A 23,005-nucleotide genomic window follows, 5' to 3' on the forward strand; every position below is an offset into this window, starting at 1 on the left:
GAGACAAAAGTGTAATGACAGTGGTGGAAATTGGGTTAAATTTGATTATTTAAGGGAATGGCTCAACAAGAACTTGCTTACATTGGACTTGAAGATGACCAAGTTGTACTCAGCCGGATAGCAGGCATGTGGTACAGAGTTCCACGGGCAGGCAGTTTTAGGAAAGATTGGTTGGTTGGTTGTTTTACGGCATATCAACCCTTTTCAGGTTATTTAATGCCGAATTCAGTGATTTTGAAGAAAAGTTTTTTAATAGAATATATTTGTTTTTTTTTTTTTTTTTTTTCAAGTCAGTTTCTATTTAACCCTTAGTTGGGACCCTAACAGGTACTACCACTCCGGGTCAGAGTGGACCTGGGAGCAATGGCAATTAAAGGGTGGCTCCACACTCCCCAAAACCCGCAAGCTGTGGCCTCACCATCGGATATAGTTTAAGGCCATATCCATGACCTCTAGGAAAGAAGCTTTGTTCATGGAGTTTGCATTTAGATTTAGGAAATTGTTGATAGTGGTTGTAATTAAACGAGTGTTTTAAAAGGTGACATGAAAGTGCTTCACAAAACAAAAGCATAAATTAGCCAAACCTTTCTTAAAATATTAATTTTCAGGGAGGTAATTTAAATTCAAACTTTTTAAAGTTACAACAGGTTTTATATATAAAGTAAGTTATGCATTAAAAAATACTAAGAACTAGATCTTTGTTTGTAAAAAATAAACTATTATAAACTAGCAAGACTACCCAGCATTGACAGGGGCAAAAGTGAAACATATTTCTATTAAAACTTTCATATTTATCTCTTTTCCCATACAGACACACACACTTCTATATATTCCTCTAGGAATGAGTTAGCATCATGGAAATAACGTGAAAAATAAACATCAGAGTTACTTCCCTTTACTTAAAGGCGAGAAAACAAACCCACGCTTGACAAAAACTGCACCATTTTATGGTAAAAAAAAAAAAAAAAAAAAAAATGGTTAACTTTTTCCTAAATTCATCTGGTGTAACGCCAATCAGGAAAATACCAACTTTGTGCTTGCTTTGCATTATCAAGTTTTAACTGGACACACAAACACACATACGCACAGACAACTGCCCTTTATATATTAGACTAGCCTGGGTGCCTGGCGTTGCCCGACTGTTTTGACTCATAGGCATGCAGGCTCAAACTCGTACCACAAAGGAGGAAAAGAACGTGAAAAATAAAAAAAAAAAAGTGACATCTTGCTGTTGTATCCATCGTCAAACTAAAAGTGGCGAAGGTTTAAATTAAGGCTAGTCAATCAAAAAGAGGGGGATGACTTTTAAAAATATCAGCGAAAAAAGCGACGCCTCCTTGAGGGTGAAGGAATTAATGTTTTTAGCCAATTTTTCGATATTCGTTGAACTTCAAAACGATACTGATCTCGTGAAAAGCCGTCGCCTCTATCGAAAGTTATAGACATACATACATTTAAACAGACAGGTGAGATTTATATGAGGGATGAATTTTCTTTGGAGAAATTTAAAACATTAAATTATAACTTTTTTAAAAATATTATTGATCTTGTAATCATCTTTTGGCTAAAAATAATTTTCCTCATTCAACTAAAAGGTTGGATTTTCCTTTGTATAGATTGCCAAACCGAAATCAATTATTGAAATCATAAAAGATTCAATTTCATGTTTTTCTTTATCTTCTTCTTGTAGAATGAAAAACACGCAATAGAAGTGTACGAATAAAAACTGACTAAAAAATAAGAACTTGATTTTCGCCCATCACTTCACACCTTCAATAATTAAATTGAAAAGGACCGTTTCACTCAATTTTTTTCTCATCAGGATTTTCTCCTTTTGTTAAAATGATCCTTTCTGATGATATGTCAGAAGAAAGAAAATAATATTAAGTTTTTAATGTTTTATTGTCAACTAGTGAGGAGTGCCCGGCCTTGCAGGGTTATAAAATGCACTTAAATATATTTTAATTCATGCAGATTTCGTATTGATGTTTTTGGACAGCATTTTTTTTTTTTTTATGCATGTTCTGTGGAACAGCAGAGATAATTCCTATTTGTTTATCTTGAAATCTATCTTTTCCATTTGGCGAGCCAATGTTCAAATGTTCTGTCCAAGTATGAAAAGAAATGCACCATAGCCGCAAACGTTTTCAGCTCCCATGTGTCGTCTTCAGGTGCATGATGAATTAAAAAATAATGTAAGAAAATTGTATTTTCTTTTTAAATAAATAGAAAAGAGGATTTTAATATGAATATCAATACACACGAAAGAAAAACGAATATATATATATATATATATATATATATATATATATATATATATATGGTGATTGATGACCATGTTACAGAAGACGTTCAACCTATCAGGTTTACAAGAAAGTTCTTGCGGTTTTTAACTTTTAAATAGATGACCATATGTCGGCTAAAACAAAAGTACATTGATTGAAATAAGCACCATCAGAATCAACACACGTTTGCAAACACAAAACAAGTGTATTCATGCTAGTAACGTAAAAATCTTGTGTTCTGGTGGCGATGAAGTCTATGAAGGCCATTTTGATATCACTTATGTTTTTTTAAGCATTTCTCACGCAGAAAGTGGTTGAGATTCTTGGAAAAGTGGTAGTCGGTAGGTACGAGGTCTGGAGAGTATGACAGATGAGGCAAAGTGTCACACTCCAATTTATTCAACTTCTGCAGGGTCGGTATATGTTTGTATGCATTATTCATCCATCCAAACGAATATTTTACCTGTTATAAACCATTCTTGGTGTATGATTACTATTTCCGGTTCATTTCAGTGTTATGTGACCAGTAGTTTAAGAGTTTATCGGTTAAATATTTTCACACAGACAGACACACACATACTTCTATTTTATTCATATAGATTTATAACGTCATGCAATATCTAAAATATTTTCTTTTAAGAAAAAATAAACCAAAGTTTATTAGCTGTTTTGAGTTGTACATACTTTGACTACATGGTCTAATAATCACATAATAGCTTATTTGAAAAAAAAAAATGTGTGTTTCTATGCATTATAATATATTTGTTGGTCTTCTTTCAATCTTGAGAAACAATGAATAGCTCCTGTAAAGGTTGCCTAAACAAGGAATCTATAATAAAGCAAAGGTTGCGTAATCTCCAACCACACTCATTCTAAATCTACATTGCTTAAATCGAATGTTTTTTTTAAAATGGAAATCACTTCAGATAAGGCGTGAAACCACTTAATGTAAAGAACTAACAAGAAAGAAAGACGATTATAGCAAAGACAGGAGATGCTTATTGACCTTAGACTTAAACATATCAAGGTCAAAAGTAGGGGGAAAACAGTCAACAAAAAGCGTGTTCTACAAGCTTGTGGTTCTTGGGAAGAAGCTAATGGAATAGGAAGCTGTATAAAGATAAGGTATCAAAAGAGTGAATGAAGACCACTAGAACAATGAGTCAAATGAGCCGAAAAAAAAAAAAAAATAAATAAATATCAGGGAATATATCAGACAATTCTGAAGAACACATGCGATAATAGTATTTATAGAAAAATTGAGATGGCAAGAAGAAGTCCGGGGCAACCAGAAGCAATGCTGGGATGAACAGAGAAAGACTAATATTATTTCAGAGTTTTTTCTCCTATAAGACTAGTTACACAAACAAGGTTTAAGAGTTTAGTTTACCCTACTATTTAACCCATAGCTGGAGGGAGTATACAGGGTTTGTATAGATTTTCGCTGTCCATTTTCAAAGTTTTTCAAGGCTTTCTCAATACAAAATTAAAATTTTTTCAAACAAAATTTGGGATTTGTTTTACAATCCACAGCGATTTGAAAAAAAGAGATAAAAACTGAAATATACAACAAATAAATGTTACCAAAGCCAATAAAAGTTACTTTGCAACCTATCTGCATCATATTTTGGTGTTTTTAAGTAGTTTTAAATGCTTTTTATTTCATCTCAAATATTAACTCTCATTAAGGCTTAAATTTCCAACTAACATTGGCACCGTCTTGTTCATTTTTTTTTTTTTTTTTTTTTTGACTCGGCTATCCTAGTTTTCGGTTATCACTATTTTTTGGGGGGGTTGGGGGGTATTCCCCTTGGATTTTTTTTTTTTTTAAATCGGAAGTAATTTTTATAACACTCCCAAAAAATTAAATTATGAGAGCAAAAAAAAAAAAAATGGGGGGGGGGGGGAGGATTTGACCCCCTCCTCCAAAAAAAAAAAAAAGCGAGAAATAAAAATTACCCTCCACTCTAAAACAAACTTTCCTTGCACGGATGGAACTCTCTAATGGTGAATATGATTTTTAAGACATTTTACATATTTTCAAGATAATAGACATAAGGCCTTTTCAAGGCAAAAGTCAAAATTCAAGGACTTTTTAAACCTGTACGAACCCTGGTATATGTGGGCTTATACCTTTTTCAAAGATATTAGTGAAAATGAGGCAGTGGCCCCGACAAAACTCAGCATGTCAAGCCAACAGTTTATAACTAACAAATACACTATGACACTTACATATGGTAGCTTCCTTCAATCTTGATAGATTATGCATACGCACTGTAAGAGTGCATGCACATGAAAATTTTGTGCCAAGAATGACGCAATCTCCAACTATATCACTCCTGAGTCGGCAAGGGGAAGTTCAGAACGACTGGAAACAATGCCAAGATAAGCAAAGAGCACATACAGCACTTAGAATTCCCAAATGGTCACCCATCTGGTACTAGCCAGGCTCAATGTTGCTTAACTTCGGTCCTCTGACGAGAACCAGTGTCAACATAATTATGCTATATATATATATATATTATAGAATTTTGTTTATCTAAAATGAATAATAATAATGATAATAAGAATAATATATAACAAGAAGAAAAGGAAGAAATCTGCATAAATTTCATATTTAATCATATTTTTCGACCGGGCAATGCTGGACGGCCTGCTAGTGTATATATATATATTATGGAATACAGAAATACACTATTCATCATTTTTTTTCATTCAAATAAAATAACTTATAAAGTGTGTGTGTGTGTGTGTGTGTGTGTGTGTGTGTGTGTGTGTGTGTGTGTGTGTGTGTGTCTGTCTGTCTGTCTGTCTGACATACCAAATACCCGTTGGGGTTATAAGAGTTAACACTGTTCCACTTGGATTTTTTCAAAAATTCATAAACTTTGACATATATTTCAAGATATACTCCTTGCATAACTAAACAGGGAGTTTATTACTATATTATCCTTATAGATAAGAGAAGTAGAGAAACTAATTTTTTCCATCTAATTTTCATACACATTTCTGGTAAGTATAAATACTTTTTTTTTTCTTTTCCCTTGCCTCCCCACAAGGGCAGAGTTAGACATGACGTCGGTTTTTAATGTAGGGGGGAAACTAGCTCCCCAAAAACGGGGCATTAAAATGCAATACTGAAAAAAAATAAAAAATAAATAAATAAAATAAAATACTGTTTATCTAAACTAGGAGTCGGCAACATTTTTGAGCAGAAGAGCCCAAAAGCTATGTTGATTATGGGGAGAGGGGGAATCAAACAGCTTTGCCTAGATTATCATGGAGGACAACAATGTTACTAAATATGCAAATAAATTTTCTTACAAAACTATCTTTATTTATATCATGCCCTGAGTAAGGTTACAGGCCAAACAAAATTCACTTGACAGCCAGATTAGGTCCGTGGGCTGGAGGTTGCCCACCCCTGATGTAGATGCTCACAGAGATATTAAAAAATATTAGAGAGCAGTTGAATCAGCATACAGAGAGAGAGAGAGAGAGAAAGAGAGAGAGAGAGAGAAAGAAAGAGAGAGAGAGAAAGAAAAAGAGAGAGAGAAAGAAAAAGAGAGAGAGAAAGAAAGAGAGAGAGAGAGAAAGAAAGAGAGAGAGAGAGAGAGAGAGAAAGAGAGAGAGAGAGAGAGAGAGAGAGAGAAATCGGTGATTTGTTTTGTTAATTGCAAATTATGCCTAATAAGAATTACAACTTTTTTCCCCAAACATTAATTCCCCAAACTAAAGAAATATATAAGCATGTATTTTGTGTGGTTAAAATATAAAAAAATTCCTTTACGAAACAAATGTTGATTCCCTCAGACTTTGTATAATAAGTATATGATGGCTGTAACCCATGATCAAGTATTGTTAGTCTAATAGTTTTTATTTATTTTATTAAAAATGAGTTAAGTGAATGTATTCTTTTAATTTTATCAATGATTTACACTCTTCTACTAATACTAGCCTGGGTGCCTGAAAAAAAAAAAAAGTGGTAGTAGGCAGGCAGGCTTTAATCCGTACCGCGAAGGAGGAAAAAGTGGGAAAAAAAAAAAAAATGTTCCAAACCGGAACTGATGTAGGTTTAAGTTAAGGCTAAACAATTGAAAAGAGAAGATGACATTCGAAAATATCGACATACATACATACATACATTTAAACAGACAGGTGAGATTTATATTATAGATGACGAACATGCAAACCTCTTACAAAGAGAAGTGCTTCATTGTTCTAGTTTTGGATCCTTTGTTAAAACTGCAAAAGTATTTATCTAAGTTAGCACTTCAGTGAATTGCATATTTTTACACGTGCTCTGCATCTAGAAACTTCACCGAAATTAGAATCAATATCTTCTATTCTTCAGTCACTTCTAAGATCGGCATCCTTGGAGCAAGCCCGTCTGCATCCATCACAAGTCAAAGCAGTCTGAGATCTCAGATTCTGAGAGACTAGAATCTTAAACCTTAGTAAAGCAACTTTTTTTTTTTAACTCTTTCATCCCAAATAAGACTTACTGCCACTTAGAATGCAAAGGGCTACTATTTGGGATTATGTCTATAGGGACACTATGTAGGAGTTGAGCAACGAGATGTCTGTTCACATTACATTTACATTTCTACATATAAGTGCAATCAGGGAAGTAGGAAACTGAAAGAATTCCAAAGTCTAGCAGTTTGATGGAGATTGGTTGATAGTCCATTAGATTTGAGGCTCTTTTTTTCTTTTTTTTTTTGATCCTGTTTAAAAGTGTGTTGCAATATTTTTGATTCATAATGGGGGTATGGTCCCTCACAGTTGGGAGATTCTATTTATAAACGATGCAACTAGGAACTGACAGATCAAATTAATTCACGTTCTGCTACCAACCAATCAGAAACCAGAATTGCTCCATAAAAATGACCCCCCCCCCTTTTTTAAGCAACCTTGCATGTTTTCTTTGTGTCAACACGAGAAAAAAATTTTGGTCTTTGTCTAAAAAATTATGAAGTCAGGAACCTGTACAAAACAACTGTCTACTGAGAACCAGTCATCTCCAGGACTTGTATAGAACAACTAACCATCGGAAACTGTTCTGAAACTAAACATGGCTTCCAACTTAAGAAAGGGAGAGACTAGTGGTTTGAGCACCAGCCCAGATGTGGTACCAATACAATACTCCATGTATGGGTGAATGATGGTTTTGTAGAGAAAAGTCAACTTGAAAGTATTATGTGCCAGATGAGTTTCTGATACATTGTGTACATGTAAAATAACCATTTATATTAGGGGGTCATGTTCTTTGCAATACACGATCCACTAAAATCAAATTTAATTGTTGTTGTCACCCAGTAAGGGTCTGGAAGAAAGACACAATTCTGTAATTAATAAAAACAAAATATATTGAACAGAAAAACAAATATAACAAATAAAGAGTATGGGTATACATCAGTCCGACTGCGAAGTGTGAAAGACTCGATCATAATCTGTATGCTAATTGTGCGTTGACGCTTTTCTTATTTCTTAGTGGTATCACTGCATAATAAAACACAATAGGATTTATTGTGGTCCCGTAAGGGTATGGAAGAAAGACAACTCGGTAAATAGTGGAAAAGCAAATATACCGAACAGAAAAACCATGTACAAATAAAGAGTGTGGGTATATGCCAAGCATGCCTAACTTATGCATAACTTGTGAACAACGCCAAGAGCCATATTCTCCCAGTTTTTATAACAACTTGAAGAGTTTATTGTTATCCGTAGGGTGGACACACCGCAACAGTTGTGAATGTAGTCTTATTTGTGCTGAGAACTTATTCATCAAAGCAATGAGAATCCCAAAATAAAATGATTATACAATCAAAAGCAAATAACTTAAAATCCTAAACTAATTTTCTGCGTTCACATAATACAATGCGTGTGGGAACATGCGCTCATGGTCTTCTAGTAATCGTTATTCGAAAATGCAATTATTATTAGAACACAGTCTGCAATTAGCAATTCATTTGTCTGACAAATTACGTTACTGAGAAAAGTTTTGAGAAATTCTCATGACATTCCTTTTTTTTTTTTTTACACAAATGTTCAATGCCAATTCCACTTTTCGTGATTGGACTGTGAATTCTTTTGAAAACCTATAAATAAAATTATTATATTCGACATTTACAAAAATCAATGTTTTTTTGTTCAGAGTAAAACAATAACTTTAGCAGTTTACAAGCAAACAAATATAATTATGACCGATATAGTTTTATTTATTGGTTTTCTGTCATAAAAAAAAACCAAAATGAAACGCAGTTATCTACACACAAACAAACAATACAAACACGCTCGTGCGTATATTATGCATATATGAAAATACACACTCAGATACAAACTATCTGCACTCTCTTAATATTAATTATTAATGTGAATTCTTAATGTGGAAAAAAAGCAGTCTGATGTAGAAAACCTTCTATATTTCTCACTAGAGACAGAAGATGAAGTGAACAAAGATATAAGGATAATATTGAGATGATAGAAAAGAAAGAAAAAAAGGATGAAGTAAAAGAAGAACAGAGAGGGGGGGGTGGACTAGAAAAAAAGAAAACCTTCCAGTTAAAAATTGAGCATCGATTTCATAAGAATTTTCGTATTTAAATGTAAAAAAATAAAAACATTTAAATTAGACAAGAGTTTGGGATGCTTATAAAATCTTTTCATTAATGAAAACCAAGTAAATGTATTTCATTCAATTAAAATTTTCCTAAAAATCTCATTTCCAAATTAAAGACATTTTGCAATTATTTTGCCATCAATATAAAAGTGAGAATGTTTATGCGAGAACACTTCTCAACCTATATACTCAATGAATTTATTGATCTACAGACTTGAAATTTGGTATATAGCATATTTAGACAAGTGGAAAACTTTTTAATCGATTTTCATCTGGAAAAAAAGGCTGCTAATGTGTCAAAATTGAAAAATTTGTAATTATTTCTAGACTTAAAATATGTATACTTATATATATATATATATATATATATATATATATATATACACGTGTGTGTGTGTGTGTGTGTGTGTGTGTGTGTGTGTGTGTGTGTATTATATTAGATACATATTTTAAGTCCAGAAATAATTACACTACTTTCTTTTTCTATAAAGAGTATTTTTCTGGAGAGGAGAGGGAGAACAGTTTAAATATATAACTAGAAGAGAGAGTGTGTTATACCATATGCCACGGTATAGTAAGAACTTTAATGGGTACATTTATTTTCGTGGGTAAACGGAGGTAGTCTTCTTAATATCCAATTAGGTAGAAAAGCAACTTATCTTGCCTTTGGTAACATTTATTTGTTATATATTTGTTTTTTGACAACTTTTTCGAATCTATGTGTACAGTAATACAAACCCACTCCTAAAAATACTAAACACAGCTTATTACACTCTCTTACGTCTATTGTTCACAATTCAAAAACCCAACTTGTAAATCTATGTGTACATTTATTTTCAAGGAAGGGGTGGGGTGTCCTCTTCACATGAAGCTAAATTAAACTAAGTATAGCCCACTCTACCCATCATTACACCTTAAAATGTTAAAATTTTTATGCTGATTAATTAATTAGTTTAGAAATTTAAGCATAAACATACATAAAACTAGATTTACGAAATCTTTAATTGCATAATAAGCCAGCAATAAAATAGACTATATATAAGCCAGCAATAAAATAGACTATGATGTAAGTAGTCTGCGGAGCACAGCATGAAATACAATTAAGGAGAATAGAAAGCGGATCTTAGGTTTACATCCGGCAGCTTCATAACTCTCGCTTCCCTTATTTTGTCCTTTAGTCCTTACATTCCAGAAGTGATGTTTCTGACAAAGAGGAAAGAATTGCTGTTTCCTGGATCAGAATCTATTCCATCTATCGTTGACAAGTTTTTGAAATAGTAATATTTTTTTTTTTTTTTTTTTTAGCACTTTACATCAAGTGGCTTCATGCCTTGTCTGGAGCGATTTCCATTACAGACATTATCATCATTTTTTTTTTTTTTTTTTTTTTTTTTAAATACCGCGGATAACTAAACAAAACAAATAGAAAAAGAAACAAAAGCAACAAAATCATATTTTCAAAACAGATCAATTAGAGGAACGCATCGGTTTTTCAGTTCAAAAAAATGAAGAAGGATGGAAAATTATGAAGATGTAAGAGAAAAATATAATCGGACTTTTATTTCTAATTCGAGTATGAAGGGTCTCTTACTAAGCCAACCCCGCGTTATAATTTAAGAATAGAAAGTGGATCTTAGGCTTACTTTCGGCAGCCTCGTAACTCTCGCTGTCCTTATTTTGTCTTTTAGCCCTCGCATTCCAGGAGCGATGTTTCTGACAAAGAGGAAAAAATTGCTGTGTTCTAGGTCAGAATCTATTCCATCTAACACTTATCACTGACAAGTTTTTGAAATAGTATTATTTTAGCTCTTTACATCAAGTGGCTACATGCCTTATCTGGAGCGATTTCTATTAAAAAAATAAATAAATAAAGTCAAGTTTGCTCAATATATAAACCCTCTTAATCCATAGAAGCACACATGAGTAATGTGATGCAAAAGTGGATCTATTAAAATGTCATTCTTGAAGCCGGATGACAGGATTCATAAAAATCAAAAATGGGAAAAAGAAAATATGCTGTCAAATGCTGACATTAATAAAAAAATAAATAAATAACATTGTTCATTGGGAGGGGGGAAATAGTTCAAGTGGAAAGTTTTGAATCTGAAGCTGCAAGCAGCACAATTTCAAGGACATTAACTGCAAACAAATGTTTTTTTTTGTTTTGTTTTTTTTTAAGCAAGAAATACATTAAATAATTACCATTAACAAGATCAAAAAATTTTTTATGAAACATTGTTGAAATGATTTTTGCTTTAGACGTTCAAATCTTCTGTTATGTCAATTTTATGGCAATCCTTTTGAAAATTATTTAATTATCATTATAACATGTTTTATATGCGTACATGTGTTGAATGGCTTTTCGGTTAGTTAATGAATCAATTTATATCTCTAGACAGGTTTATACTTTTTCCTCTCAAAACCATCCCGATCACTATTTCCAATATCTTTTTTGTTTTTCCCTATCAACTGGTCCTGCTACCTCAACTGCTCAATATCTAATCAAAGAACTCATCCATTCTCTCAATGTGACAAAGCAAACGAAGTGATCTATTCTGACTACACTTAATCCTCCTCTGAAGTCATCAGATCTAAGCCTGTTATTACACATTGATAATAAAAATAAATGTTTATTGCAAACAGTTACATGAAGAGCGTAAGACTTGTTGGTTTTACTCAGGAGGCCATACTCCCAGGCATTATCTCATATTTGATACATTAGATTTTCCTAGTCATGACAGAATAAAAAGGTCAAAGAAAAAGCTACTTATAAACATTATATCATAGGATTCAATATTACCCCGACCTGGTTATGGTAATAAAAAATGTTTTTTTAATTATAAATTCACTCCCTTGGGTTTACTAGGATCCGAGGGAGATATATATATATATATATATATTTATTTTTTTTACTAGAGAGAGAGAGAGAGAGAGAGAGAGAGAGTGTGTGTGTGTGTGTGTGTACGCGCACGTGCATGGAGGGGGGATTAACTTTCTTTAATTTTTATTTGTAATTGTTTAAAAAAAAAATACATTGAAACTAGGTTAAACTCTTAGTCAGCTGCTAATGATCTTTTCTTTCTATTATACTGAATCAATCAGAAGAGAGGGGTGGGATAATCATTATGGGGGAGGGAGATACATGTTAAACAAAACTAACTTGGTTGAGAAGGGATAGAGATTGAGAAAGTAGTTTTAAAATGTTGTATACACGTTTTTAACCGTTTTATTTTGTTTTTCACGCCTCCGGGCAACATAGGATATCCCTGTGAGTTATTTTACAGGAAGGACATTGCATAAATGACCAAAGCAGTAAAGTATACCATAGTATGCCACCTGCTGAGCACTTCCATAAAGCATAATGCAAGCAACTTCATGCACATATTCCTCTTCTGACCCCAGACCCATGTGCACAGACAATTTAATGTGTAAGTTATATGGTTCACCCCGGACCTATTGAAATGTCATTCTGAAAGCTGAATGATAGGATTCAGAAAATACGACATAAAAAAAGAAGAGCAGAAACAAAGATGCTGTCAACGTTGACATTAGCAATGATGAAAATAATGGTGCTTCAGGTCAGTGAGAGGAGGATCATTCAAATAGAAAGTTTGCAACATGAAGATGCAAGCAGCACAATTTCAAGGACATCAATTGCCAACAATGTAAAAAAAAAAAAAATAAAGTACTAAAACAAATTAATTACCATGAACAGAATCAGAGATATTTTCTTTTTAGCATTTTTTTCTTTTTATAAGCGATTTTAGCTTCAGAGATTGAGATATTCTGCCATGTCAGTTTTATAACATAATTGGTAAAATTATATAATCACGTCCTCTTCACGCACATAATTTTCTTCATTTCAGATATTTCCAAAGATTAGTGCAGACATATTCAAAATAAAGATTGATGAATTCAAGGTGTGAGTTTCAACAACAGAAAAAAAAATTGTTTTTTTTTTTACAGATCAGGTATATTTTGCATTTTCTTTTTTTTACCGACACTTTGTAATGTTAACACGATTAAGGGCATACATAAGAAGAGTGGTAATTATGATTTTTGACAATATAATCAATCATTGTGTAGCTTATTTAATTCTAAACCAAAATTGTTAATAATGACGTGTAGGTTAACAACATATCAACTCTTGTTGTGTTCTTCGATAGTAAAACAATATCCACTACAAACGATTCAGTGCAAAAAATTCAACATAAATTATTTTAACCATAGAGGAAGGGTGCAGGTTCATACCTTTCTTAACAGTATCAATGCATAAGTGAACACAATACATTCAACATGGTTTGAAAATGTTGCAATATCATCCATTAGATAAACCACAAACTTCGACATATTGCAATTCTACAGATTCTAGTTAAAACGGAATCACACCTTTTTATCTGAAAGAAGTTTGAAAAGGCCATCCTTCCAGGCATTATCGCCTCCTTTAGGAGAAAGGTTAGTTTATTACCAATCGCCTGAGGTGCCTCTATCAGGGAATACCGATTGGTCTGTTCTTGTGTATTTTTGTACCCTTACAAAGAGTGTACCTCCCACCTCACCATTAAATTAAAGCAGATAGTTCCCCTTCAACACCACCACCATCACCAATAATAAAAACAACCGAAATAGTGGTAGTTCATAACTTAAACAGTAAAATTAATCAGCAAAATATTCTGGTTTTCAAGCTACCATTTATACATGTAAATTTGGCGGTTAATAAATTCGTTTTGCTGACTATATTTTTTTTTTTTTAACAAAAATGATCAGCCAAGACATTTGGTTTGTTTTATGGCATATAAATAAGTCTATTTTGAACTCTGTCAAGGCAAAATAAGCTGCTTCTAGCAGCTCCTGCCCAGACGTGGCAACAGTACTCCATCCTTGAACGTACTTGGCTCTTATACAGGTAGAGAATTGCATCAGAAGTGAGATATCTACTAAAGCAGTAGAAAGATCCCAATATTTTTCCAGCGGCCTTGGCAACGGATTTCATGTACATGTTCCATCAGGAGTAAAGGTCAGACCTCCCCAAGACGAGAACCATTCATTTCGATTAATGCCAGCTGGGATCAGAGTGTTGATGATGAAAAGATGGAAGCTTGGTTTTAGATGCATTAAATTAACTAGCCACCTCTTTCCCCATTGCATCACATGATCAAGATCAGAGGAGAGAGAATCAAAAAGAACTTGGTCGTTTATGGCCTTTGAAGTGTTGCCATAGATGGTAGTGTCATCAGCATAAACGTCTACAAATGATCTTAGGATGTGATCTGAAAGATCATTTATGAAGATCAGGAAGAGAGTTGGGCCCAGGATAGAGCCCTGAGCGACTCCAGCATTAATATTGTGAGCTTTTGATTTATGCTCATCAACCACTACTCTTACGAATCTATCAGAGAGAAATGATTTAATAATTGAAAAGACATTTCCAGCTATACCTTAGCTGGAGATTTTGTGGAGTAGACCTTTATGTCATACCCTCTCAAAGGCCTTTGATATGTCAAGAGTAATAGAAAGGAAACCTATGTCGAGAGATTCACTAATCCTATGGGATATAACTGTTAGCATATCTGCTGTAGATCTTGCCCAATGAAAACCATATTGCATGTCACTAAGAAGGTTATTTTTGCTGAGGTGGTTGACTACTTCTCTATTTAACACAGATTCCAGCAATTTACTCATGACACACAGAAGACTGATTGGTCTGTATTGACAGAGAGATGACCGATCACCTGAATTTTTAAATACGGACACAATGACAAGGTTTTCCAGGGTGTTGGAAAGCAATTTTCCTTAAGACAACGCTTAAACAGCTTTGTAATTATGGGAGCTAGTTCTGGTTGAAGCTTTTTGAGCACTATAATAGGAATGCTGTTAGGGCCAGTTGCTTTACTGGAATCAAGGTTTTTTATTAGCTTGGCAACACCACGCATAGATATTTATATGTCGCATAGCATGTTTTCAGACACAGAAGGAAATATGGGGGGTTGGCAGTCCAGATCACATAGGGTAGAATTAGCTGTAAAGTTTTCGGCAAAGAGTTTTGTTTTGTTCGATGATGATGGTTGGGATAGAGCACACACTTCTATTTGGGATCCTGTTTTTTATTTGCCAAAATTGGTGGGAACTAAGCCACTGCTCAACTAATTTGGAGTTGATGGACTGAGCATACAACTTTCTTGCATTCTTTATTACTCTTTTACAGTGATTGCTGGCACTGGCAGTCCTCAAGGCGGCTTTAGTCTCAGTACATCTATTACATTGGAAGCAATGGAAATTGATTTCTGTGTGCAATGGCAGCAGCACATTCTGAAAAGAATCATGGCTGGCTGTTAGGTTTTTGCTGGAATCTTTTGTAGGGTATGAAGTGGTCTATACCTACAATGAATCAGGTCTGATACGATGGAGGACACATTCTTTTTAAACATAGAGATAGATCTGATATAAATGTATGAAAGCTATCCCAGTCAGTCATAGAGTATCGATATAGTGTATGATGGACCAGTATGTCGGAGGATTTACATTTCATTTTTATCTTAATGGATACAACCGAGTGGTCGGAAGATCCCAGTGCAGACAGAAACACAAGATGAACATAGGTCAGGGTAAGTTGTGAGAAAAAGGTCTAGGAGACTTGCATACTGATCATCAGTGTTGGGTACTCGGGTGGGTTCGTGAACAATCTGAGTTAGGTCATAAGCAATGGAGAAATCGTGACAGAACCTCTCCTCATCATCTGTTTTGTTTGAGTGGGCTAACTATTCCACATTGTGAACATTGAAATCTCGATAGATGTGAATGTTAGCTGAAGGATGAGCAGATATGATGTGGTCAATTTTCTCAGATGTGCTTTTAAAGATAGTAACTCTGCTGTTATAGGGGCGATAGAGGGCAAATATAAACGCAGTGGTGTGAGCAAGTGCAATCTGAAAGCACATATAGGGCAATTTAGGGGCTTCTCTGGAAATGTCCCGACCACATGGAAAGCCATCTTTAATGTAGGCACATATTCTATGCCCATGGCGAACTTGAGGGTTAGATTTGGATATTAAATTAGAATATCCTTTAATTATGAACTCATCTAGAGAAATAGTCAGTCCAATGCCAGTTTCGCTTATGTGGCATCGAGAAGCCCTATCAAAAGCTACCGCATGGTCTAGAATCCATTCACCAAAAGGCAGTACAGCAACTCCAGTACTTTGCCCTTGCTGATAAGACGGCCTCTTTAGTGGTTATTCCAAGGTTCAGGTCCCGGATAACGTCAGCCCAGAAAAACGTTTACCTCCAGCATCATTATTAGTGACATGGTTACAAGAATAGAAATAAAAACAAAAAAATTTTGACATCTCAAGCAACTACTTACGCAAAAATACTGCTAACCTAGAATACAGCTTTTCCTTCTTCCTTTGTCAGAAAAATCACTTGTTCTAAATGAGGACTGAGAGACAAATTAGAAGAAGCGAGAGTATGGGGTGCTGCTGACAATGCATCCACAATGCATTGTCTTCTCTCCATTTAAAAAAGAAACTGATAATAATATAAAGTATTCTACTTGATAGAAGTTCAATTGACATGTTTAGGGGAAAATATGGCGATAGGTTCCCCTCTCACTAACTGGAATACAGAAAGAAATTCAGTTGGCAAATTTAATGAGTATAATTCTTGAGCAACTTAGCTAAATTTCCTCGAGTCATTCCCGACTTGATTTGAATGGAAATTGTTTACCGCTTTTGCTAACATTCAACGCTAAGCGGCGCATTTATTAGTATGACTATTTAAAAAGTATACTTAAAAATGGAATGGCGTCGGCAGATTTTTTTTTTTTTTGCAAAAGGAATTCAAAATTGGAGAACGCGCTTAATTTGAGGAAAAATTTAGCAAGTGAATTACAAGCCGCAAATTGACAATAAATTCCAATAAGTTTTAACGATTGTATTGGGGTGGAGATGGATGACCAGAGACAAATATAGAAAGAAAAACAATTGTGTAAATAAATTAATACATAAGTGAAAGAAAAACAGGCATTTAAAAATATTTTTTATTTAATGCTTACTTAGTTAAGCCACAAACCAATGAAGATAAACTTAAGGATACCTGTACTTTCCTAACACTAACTTTGAATGGTCATTTAATTCTGCTCATCAAGGAATATCAATTCTTAGTGTTGTTGTTCAACTGAAGTCATAAAATTTTTTTTAAATCGGTGATGCAGAAGAATAGGCGATTTAAAGGCGATAGCAAACAGTGTCACCTAAAGAATTTGCATTATACTTATTTATTTTTTGCATACATATAATAACAATAAATGGTTGTGTTTCATTGTTTGAAATTTGGTTTTAGTATTATAAAAGTATATTACTTTATAAAGTATTTATTAATTTCCTTTTATATATATATATATATATATATATAAGGAAATTAATAAATATTTTATAAAGTAATATACTTTTATAATAAAATATTTTTTAGAAAAATAAATATTTTTTTAGAAAAATAATATTTTTTTATAAAAATAAAAATATATTTTTTTAGAAAAATAAATAGTTTAAAAAAATAAAAAAAATTTTTTTAGAAAAATAAAAATATTCTTTTTTTAGAAAAATAAAAATATTTTTTTGAAAAACAAAAAAATATTTTTGAAAAACAAAAATTTTTTAGAAAAATAAAATATTTTTTTAGAAAAATAAAATATTTTTTTAGAAAAATAAAATATTTTTTTAGAAAAATAAAATATTTTTTTAGAAAAATAAAATATTTTTTTTAGAAAAATAAAATATTTTTTTTAGAAAAATAAAATATTTTTTTAAGGTAAATTAAATTTTTTTTTTTTAGATAAATTTTTTTATTTTTGTTTTTTAGAAAAATAAAAAAAATTTTTTTTAGATAAATTAAGTATTTTTTTTTTTATCTGGCACTGTTTGCTGTGGACATGGAGTCATCTATTCTTCTACATCACCAGAAATCATTTGTTTCCCAGTCTATCACTTCTGACATTTTTCTGTAGCAATCGTTGAACAATGTCAGCCAGCACATAACATTTTGAGAGTTTCACTATTCTGCTCCAGAGGATGTCACACCCAGCAGAATGGACAGCAGTATCATTCGGAAAGGACATCTCCAAACAAGTGGCATCCCAGACAAACATTTTGCCATTTGGATAAGAGAATTGTATGATGTCTGATCAGTTCCCATCCTCTTTCACTCAAAGTCTTTTAGTTTTAATTTCAAGGGGAAAACATGTCGCCCCTGAGATAATCGTTTATAAAATAATTTAGAACTGTGAGGCAGGGATAAAAGGCAAAATTGACAAAAGAAGTCTTTTCTCAAGAATAGAAACTTCATAAAAAATGTGTAGAAACCTTTTCATGAAGCAAAAAACAGTAATTCAAAGTACAAATTTACACGTTGATATTATTTTAACTATAGAAAGCGGTATTAACGTAATGGTTACTAGTATGGACTGTAAATTCAAAGTGCCAAGTCCAAGGACCGTCAAAGCTGTTGCATGGTTTAAACTAACACCCTTGGGAAATAGACGAATTCGTCTGTTCTCCCTTCAGCCCTAGATGTAAATTAGATTCTGAAAACTAGGTAAGGCAACTTGTCTGATATAAGAAAGAAAACTCGAAAATAACATTACTCTTTAAACCCACAGCAGACAAGAGTGGTTGGTGAGTGTAATCAAGTCTCATGCAAATATGGCACTTTAAGAAGATATTCTATCTAGACTATAAATATTTGAAAAGCAAAGCTGAGAAAACAGAAATGCTGTGAAATAACTGCGAATAAAATGTCATAAGGATGTGTTTATTATCAACAGAGCCTATCAAATATTTAGAGACAGCAATGTCTATTTCATTAATCTTGGTTGAGAGCTGAGTTTCCAATTGGACAAGTTTATCTGTTTCACCTCGCAATTGCTACAAATTATTCTCAAGATAACCGTTTAGGTGCCGGATTCTTTTCTCTTGTATCTGCTATTATTAAGCATAATATATTAACACTTGAACTATTCACGAATACATCTGCTGCACATGAATACTATTGTACTTTCTATTTATGCAATGCCATCTAATTTGCATAAATTATGGCGGCCATCTTGAATATATATTACTTAATTCAGCTAACTTTCAGCCATGTGTCATTATTAGGGCTATGACAAAAAGAATATTCTTTTCATTGTTTTGACTCTCGAGTATATATCTGACACAGACAATTAATAAACCGAAAACCACACCACTCTACATAAAAACATAAGATATCAATGAATATATACCTGAGAATCAAAACAAGGAAAAGAATATGCTGTTGTCATAGCCCTAGTCATTATTAGGGCTGCAACAACAGCATGTTCTTTTCATTATTTTGACTCTTGAATATATATCAGTTAATATCTTATATGTTTTTATATAGACTGATGTGGTTCTCGGTTGATTGACTGTGTCGGATATATACTTGAGAGCCAAAAGAATGAAAAGAATATGCTGTTGTCACAGCCCTAGTCATTTTATATTAGTTGTACTCATGAATTGTTGGATCACAACAACTATCACTGTTTCAGAATTTTTGAGATGAGTATTTGGATTATTTGGACTAAAAGTACTCGATACTCTTCTGGAAGTTGAAGGTTCAGTGCGGCGACACTCAAAATACAATTGCAAATTACTTAGGAGTTCTACCCAATCATAGCTGATAGAACAAGAGCATGCTACCCCCCATGGTTTCAATAAAGGGTTCTGTTCAAAATTCCGTGCAGATTTCTGAGTTCAACAAGTTATACCTGTAAAAGGTCAAAGGTTATCTTGACTGAGACGCTGTGAGAATAACACTAAAGATAGAAACAGTAGTCCGAACAATTCGAATCATACGAACTCACTTTTTATTCTACTTTAATTTCATTCTAAAACTTCATACACATTATTTTTAGTTATGTAAGATTTTTTTAAAAACATGTCACCGTTTCTTTTATTCTATAAGAAATAGATATATTTTGCTATCTAATTTACATGCATGTTTGTGGTGTGTATGGACACAGATGGCAACAAAAAACTCATTCTTTCTCTAAATAAAATTAATTATATCATAATTAATGGAACAATTCAACCATCTCCATCTTATCTATGTATTTCTCTTGCCCTCTTACTCTATGTTGATTCAACCACTAGCTAATATTTCTTAATATCTATTTGAATATTTAGAGAAAGAATGAGTTTTTTGTTGTCATCTGTGTGTGTATACACCACAAATACACACGTAAATTTACCGCTATTAAACAATTAAAACACTTTTCTTTTTTTTTTTCTTTTTTTTTTTTCAAACATAACTCGATCCCAGAACTAAAGTATATTTTCATATGTATTTTATACTATTAATATATATGAGAAAATAGCCTTTGGGCAATGAACATTTATTAACTCATTAAGTATCATAATGTATAGATATATGCACAGATGTATAATAGAAATAAATGAAAAAATGCTCTTTTGGGGACTATTTCATGCTGGATCCAGAAATTTTTGGTAAAAGTGTTTATACTTGAAGTTTTTTTATATCTTCATAGTGTTTGGTTGTCTTAAAGGGAAAAATTGTTGGTTTTGTTTTTGCCTTTGAACATGACGGGGTATTGGAAAAGGAAAGGAAAAAAGGAGGTAGAGTGTATGAGGTCGAAAATAGGGACTATCTTCAAATTTATGAATGCAGTCTCATTTTTTGGTGTCAATTCGTGCCTTGAGTAAGATTCAAAAGGAATTTTTAAAAAATGTTAATTTTGGGCAAAAAAATATCATAAAATCTGCTAATACAGTCCTCCCATTAGGACTTTTCATATACAATATACTTCTATGCAACCTTATTAATACTGCTCAAAATGGTTTTCCTGTGTCTTCCTTGATATAACCCAAATCATAAGCGCTACAATGAAACCAAAAAGTGGGTGGTTACTGCAATAATGTATACAAATTTACTGGAAAAATAGTCAACTATTGACTTTTTTTTTTTTTTTGCATATTTTGGTGGGATTTTCAATGTGAAAGTGCTTTTCAAAGCTATTTATAAGTTCTAGCTATACAAGTCACTTAAAAATAATTCTAAGGGTGAGTGCATGCAAAGGAGGAAACAGGATTTATGAATTTTTGTTTTTTTGATGATTTTCGCCGAAAATGGCTATTTTAGCAGTTTTTTCGGGGGTGTTTAGCAGCAAAAATGACTACTTTAGCAGTTTTTTGGGGGTGTTTAGTGGCAAAAATGACTATTCTGCAAAAAATCTTTTTGATTCATGTTTCTCATCCCAAAATGCATCCAAAAATGAAACTACACTTCTGTATTTGAAGATAGGATCTCATACAGCCAAGCCTTACAATGTTTGGTGCATTTTAGGGCAGGAAGGAAAAAAAAATGAATAACCACAAATACAAAAATAAATTAAACTTGTACATCTTTTGTTTTTGTTTATTGAAAGACTTTTTTTCTTTTAAGTTTTTGTTTCCAAATCCCAATAATTAATTTCCACTTATATTCATAATTTACCCCCATTCACAGCACTGGTACAGAGACGGACAACAAATAACAGTTTTATATCACTTTATCAATCAGGCTGCTGAGAATTTATTTTAATTTATTTTATTTTTTTAATACCTAACCACCTCACACAAGGAATCTCTTATCACGTCCCTCTGTATCTATACCCATTCCATTTTCTCTATCTAGCTTCTGAGTTTTCTCCTCTATCCTTTCTCTCTCTTCCTCCTCCGCATCTATTTGACGTTTTAGGATTTATTTCTTAATGGTAGTGATTTTCAACTTAATACCCATGATATTGTATTAGTGATGGGACGATTTTAATGCAATTATAGATCCTGCTTTAATTCCAATTCGATTGATGACCTCTTTTCTCTGAGTCTACAGTTGGGTTGGTACCGGCCCATACTCTTATCTGGAAGAAGTATGGTTCAGTCCCGATTTAGACACAATTAGAGATTCCAATTCTTTTAAAATTTGTAAATATTTACTCAAACATTTGTTTTTTTTTATTTTTAATTTTTCAATTTACTGTAAAGCCTTGTGTAATGTCTGCATATATTTTTTGAAAAAAATGAAAAATACACTTATGAGGCAGGGGCATATATTACACCTTTCTAAATATCTTTTCTCATATATTTACCTTGTAATCCGATTGAAAATGGAGAGATTTTGATTTTAAAACAAAGCCGATTTGTATTGGTCGGTTATTAGTTTACAAAATACGATTGAATATTTTCATAAACAATTGAAAATAGTTAACAATTGGTATGCAAAATAAGAGTGTAGTACAAGAATACTCTAAGCCCTCTTTCATGTTAAGAGTTTCTAAATAATGATATTTTAGAAAACCCATTTTAACATGAGGAGGGGGTCGGGAAAAGGGGGGGATGGTCTTGTTAACTATTCAAACAATATTCATATTTTTATCCCAATTAAAGATGTGATCGGTTATTAGATTGATTTGTTTTACGATAAAAAGGAAAACATGATACACATAATAATAATAATAGTAATACTACTAATAAAAATTATTACAAATTTGGAGATCAGCACCTTCAGCTAAATCATTCCCTAAAAATGAAATTCTGCTTTTTTTTTTTCTTTTTTTTTTTTTTTTTTTAAGATGATTATGTGTAAACATCTTGAAAAAGAAAAAAAAATATTTTAGAATTTATAGTGGGAAATCATTTTTGCATATAAATTTAACATAAAATGATTATCATTTCTAAACTATTCTAAATTTTTAAGGATATTCACTAAACTTTTTTTTTACCACTAACACTAAGTTCAGACTGGTAAGATTGCGAAACCTTGCATAATCACTTAAAAAGTAGCCCCCCCCTCCTCCTCCGAGAAAAAAAAAAAAAATAAATAAATGCACAGAATTTATCTCCCATAGAAAATGAATTTTTGGGGGAGGGAAGGGGGCTAGAGTGTCTCAGAGCTAGTTCATTTTACATTAAATTTATATGCGAAACTGATCTCCCACTCTAAATTCTGAAATTATTTCATATTTAAGACTTCTTGTACATGTAGAAGAAATAAGATAGGAGGTTAAGCTCACAGAGGAAGACCAAAA

The 23,005-nt window shown here is 32.6% G+C and overlaps 1 protein-coding gene across 21 annotated transcripts in view; it reads right to left on the bottom strand.

Moving 5' to 3' along the window:
• LOC145255000 (uncharacterized) overlaps window positions 1–23,005 on the bottom strand; it is a 471,291-nt gene that overhangs the window by 120,692 nt on the left and 327,594 nt on the right. The window contains exon 1 of one of the 21 annotated variants that reach the window (XM_080113921.1): window positions 12,614–12,635. The exons of the other annotated variants lie outside the window; for them this stretch is intronic. The gene's annotated coding sequence lies outside the window, so the exon portion shown is untranslated. Of the gene's footprint in view, window positions 1–12,613; window positions 12,636–23,005 lie in introns of those variants that run through there. 21 annotated transcript variants of the gene reach the window in all.

The sequence above is a fragment of the Euprymna scolopes genome, chromosome 3 (genome assembly GCF_053919585.1).
Source record: "Euprymna scolopes isolate OS-2025 chromosome 3, ASM5391958v1, whole genome shotgun sequence".
NCBI lineage: Eukaryota > Metazoa > Mollusca > Cephalopoda > Sepiida > Sepiolidae > Euprymna > Euprymna scolopes.